A 5,000-nucleotide genomic window follows, 5' to 3' on the forward strand; every position below is an offset into this window, starting at 1 on the left:
GCCCGCATGGGCTGCTGTGGGTGCTTCATGTAGAAGCTGCAGTACCGTGGGTACGAGCGACTCGGGTATAACGAGCTGTGTGTAAATATGGCGTTGTCTACAGCCGCGCGACCTCTTGGGGCGGAACGTCGAAAAAGTATACCGTCTTGTAAGTACAAATCTCTCGTGGGAACATATCTACGTGGTGGTAGAGGGCGGGAAGGGTCCTTTTCCAATGACTGAATTAAGTCCTTATAGAGTACATCTTCTCTTTGCTTTGTACGTAAGTCATCTGCATCCAACACGTCTAAGTGTGAGACAGGAATTCTAGAAAGGGAATCTGCAACCTTATTACTTGCACCTGGAGTGTATCGTATTACCGGATTAAATTCTAATAGCGTATCTATCCATCTGGCTTGTCGACCGCTAGGGGACTTGGATTCTGCAAGGAGGTGACACAGGGGCCTATGATCTGTTAAGACTTCAATATCGTAACCTAGAATAAGTTCTCTAAAGTGTTTAAGTGCCCATACAACAGCTAATGACTCTAAATCTGTAGCACTGTAACGAGTCTCAGCGGAATTCAGCTTTCTACTGGCAAATGCAATTGGTCGTAGTCGACCGTTAGTCTTCTGCATCAGGGCTGCACCTAGACCCAAAGTGGAGGCATCAGTGGCTAATGTGAAAGGACTATCAAAATCAGGGAAGGTGAGAACAGGGGCCTGGGTAAGAAGAGACTTTAGCTTATCAAAAGAACTTTGTTGTTCATCATTCCATGTGAACGGGACGTCTTTAGAAAAGAGACGAGTTAAGGGGGCAGCAATCTGAGCAAAATTTCTTATGAAGGGCCTATAGAAACCTGCAAGGCCAAGGAAGGACTTAACCTGCTTAGCGTCCTTTGGCTTAGGGTAATTTAGAATATCATCTATTTTCCTTGAGTTTGGGGACAGTCCATTCGAGTCAATAGTATGGCCAAGGTAATCGATCTGACTCTGAAAAAACATGCATTTCTTCGGATTTAGGGTCAGTCCTGCATTAGAAAGTCTCTCGAATATCTTTCTTAGCTTGGTTTCGTGTTCAGCAACGTTTTTAGATACAATTAACAAGTCATCAAGATACAAAAAAACTGTGTTACCAATCAGGCCGGTCATGACCGCGGCCATGAGACGAGAAAATGTAATGGGAGAATTCCGTAAACCGAAGGGCATTCGCTTAAACAGAAAGTGTCCATGTGGGGTAGAAAATGCAGTCTTTTCTCTTGAATTGGGGTCTAAAGGTACTTGAAAAAAATCCTTGCTGCAAATCAATTGTAGAAAATACAGAGTGTCCAGTGCCTATGTCCTGTAAGAGGAGGCGTAAACTAGGGATTGGATAATGGTCAGGTATGGTGAGGCTAATTAGACGTCTGTAGTCTACGACTGGGCGTAACGAGCCATCTTTCTTAGGTACCAATATCATAGGGGCGCTCCATGGCGGTGTGCTGGGCTCAATTAAATCGAGCTCTTTTAACTTGCTTGTTTGCTTTTCAAAATCTTGCCTGCGGCTATGCGGAACGTAATAATCAGGAATGTATACTGGGCGTTCGTCTTTTTCTAAGTCAATAGAGTGTTGTAGAATATCCGTACGTCCGATGGGACGGCTTTGACTGGGGAGCAACTGAGGGAAGTCTGTAAATAGTTTTTCAATACTACATTTCCTTCGGGAATCTCGACAGGAGGGAAAACATGCGTTGCAACATTCGGGACTGCAGGTGTTGGCGAGCCAGGGGCAGGTGTGGCGATGGCGGCCGGCATAGGAACAGGGAAGTCATGCTCAACTACCGGGAGGTGCGTGACTTCGCAGTCAACCACTCTCGTGCACGCTCCAGGCAAACCGGGGTCACGTTAACGTTGATCAGACGTAACGCAAATTGACCATCCTTCGCCGTGTAAAGCGCCGGTAGGGCTACTAAACCATGAACCTACACCATCGGACACACCAGTACCGTGCCATTCGTAAATGGCACGCTCACCGGCACCATACAATCCGTGAATGGTGGCAATGTGATACTTTCATTAGTTACGCAAAAGGGTGCATCGGACGCTGGGGTTTGTGAAGTGCTGTGAGCCGTCGTGCTCGGACTTCGAAGAACACAATACATCAACAGGCGCTGAGGAGACTGGGTCCTCAGGTGACGGGAGCATCGGCGCATACAGTTTTTCGGGCCGGGAATCAACGTAAACTTCAACAGGCGCTGAGGAGACTGCGTCCTCAGGTAGCATCGGCGCGTTCAACTTCGCGGGCCGGGAATCATCATAAACACGACAGGCGTGGCTGGTACGACAGCGGGCACGCGGGGAAACCTTGAGGAGACTGGGTCCTCGTGTGACGGCGGCGACGGCGCATTTTCTTTGCGGGCTGGGAAACAGCATAAACATCAACAGGCGTGGCTGGTACGACAGCGGGCACGCGGGGAAACCTTGAGGAGACTGGGTCCTCGTGTGACGGCGGCAACGGCGCATTCTTCTTTGCGGGCTGGGAAACAGCATAAACATCAACAGGCGTGGCTGGTACGACAGCGGGCACGCGGGGAAACCTTGAGGAGACTGGGTCCTCGTGTGACGGCGGCAACGGCGCATTCTTCTTTGCGGGCTGGGAAACAGCATAAACATCAACAGGCGTGGCTGGTACGACAGCGGGCACGCGGGGAAACCTTGAGGAGACTGGGTCCTCATGTGACGGCGGCAACGGCGCATTCTTCTTTGCGGGCTGGGAAACAGCATAAACATCAACAGGCGTGGCTGGTACGACAGCGGGCACGCAGGGAAACCTTGAGTCAACATCATGCGCACTAGATGATGTGAGAACTGAGTTACAACGATGCCATGCTTGGCTGGGAGTACAAATTCCAAGAATAGCTAAATCAACTGCAGGAACGATGCTGATGGCACTACCAGAGTCAATAAAAGCGTAAACATCTTTTCCATTTACCTGTGTGTACAAGAGAGTGGTACCGCAAGAGGGCACGTCATTACGTGTCTTGACCGTAACCAAGTAGACAATGTATGCAAGGGATCGAATTAATCTAGTGGATGAGCATCTAAAAAATTAGTGGCAATTGAAGACTGTGCGCGTCTCTTGTACAACTCATGTTTTGTTTGCCGTACGAGGTCAGGGAATGTGCGGCACTCATACCACTTGTGACCAACGTTCTGATGATAAGGGCAGTAAGGTCTATCTCGGCAATCGCGAGCTATGTGTCCAGAGCGAAGGCAATGGTAACAGGCATCTGCAGAGGGTAACCAGGCATTTCCATCGCGACGTGGGCGTGCACCTCGGTGCTGGTGATAATTCTTACGGTTGTTATTTCGGTATGACCTACGAGCGGGAGAGTTGAACATGTCAGACATTTCGTATTTACTTGGAGAGGGCAGACTAATCATCAAGAGAAACACTATTAGAAACGCCAAACAATCTTTCTTAAATGCTGCTATGACAGTGTTAAGTGTTGTTTTACTGGCATCCTTACTTAAGGCTCTCATGAATTGAGCAAAGGCAGTCTTAATCTCTGTTTGAAAAAGCAGATCATTGTGGGCGACAGACTTAAGTTTCAAGGACGTTAATTTATCATATTCTAGCCATACATTTGCTTCACTACTTGCAAAATAATCACCGAAGGTTTTCTTGAACTCCGTCCATGGGTTTTCATCCATATCAATACTTTTAAAAAGGGTGAATATTTCAGGCACACTTAGGTCAATGCGTTGGGCAACATGTTGCATGCATTTGTGTTGGAAGTCAACAGAGTTCCTGTCAACATTAGGCTCAGTGGAAAGTACATATGATTCAGTGTCATGAAACAGAGTTGCTGTTGATACTTTTCCTGTACCGTCAAACTTGGTGATGGTGGTGATAGGCTGGAGGATCGATGTAGTCATGTTAATTTGCGGTGAGGCGTTAGAGAGAGGATGGGAGGGGTTTTCAGGGGTACAAGTGCGTGCAGGGGATGACATAGGGGTGAGTGAGGGTGGTAAGTCAGCAGGGTGTGTGTGTGTATGTTCGTGCGTGAGCTCTGAGGGAGAGAGACGTGTTTATAAGTGTTCTATCTGTCGCCAGTGTCAGTTGTAACTCCTAAAATGTGGTATTAGCTTCTTCAGCTAAATATCTGTTACGTAACACAAATTGTCGTGTAACAGCTGGAAGTTTAGGTATGTAGGAAACCATAAGAGAAACGTCAGAATGAATGAATGAGTTACTTAAAAGGCACGACTCGTGAGTGAGGCAGCGTGAGTCTGTTTTCTGTTTATATGGGAAACTAAACAAATCGTCTCTGCGGTCACGGGGAGAGTGGTAACAGTCTCCTTGTAATATAGTGTACTTAGAGCAAATGAAATCGTAACACGGGAAAAAATAACAGGTCAGATACACTAAAAAATCGTCACACATGGGAAAATGTACAAAGAGAGGAAAAAAAAATCCTAAATTACAATCCTGACTAAAAAAAAATTGTGCCTTGACAAAAACTCTGACTAACCTTGTTTCTTCGTTGTCAGCGGTACGTCTGCAGGTGATGTTCTGTGTTTTCTTCGTTGTCAGCGGTACGTCTGTAGGTGATGGTCTGTGTGTCGTATCGATGCCTTTACGTCTGGTGCTCTTCACTGGAATCCCAGACTTCGGCTCTGGGTCGGGCACGGCTGGGCCTGTAATTCCCTCGTAGGGCGGACTGAGGCGCCTTCTGGTTAACGATGGTAACGGTGGCACACTTGGGTGGCGTTGTGTGCGTAAGATGGCAACACGCTTGATTGACGGTGCGTGTGCGGCAGAGTTTTCCGTGGAGACAGCACGGACAGCAGGTCTGCTAGCAGTGTTCAGCAGAGAGGGGACACCTGTTGGCTTGTTTGAATTGGATGCTGCTACTTGATGGGACCTGTTCGTCTGGCAGGGTCAGGGCTTGTCTCTTCGTCTGGTCGGAGGCAGGACTTGTGGGAGATCGAATCCCGACGCTGTTCACCACTGTAAGGTGGCCGAATTGTGCGGTCAGC

Source organism: Penaeus japonicus, unplaced genomic scaffold (assembly GCF_977035675.1).
Source record: "Penaeus japonicus unplaced genomic scaffold, GWHDUDI00000001_assembly GWHDUDI00000031, whole genome shotgun sequence".
NCBI classification, from domain to species: Eukaryota; Metazoa; Arthropoda; class Malacostraca; order Decapoda; family Penaeidae; genus Penaeus; species Penaeus japonicus.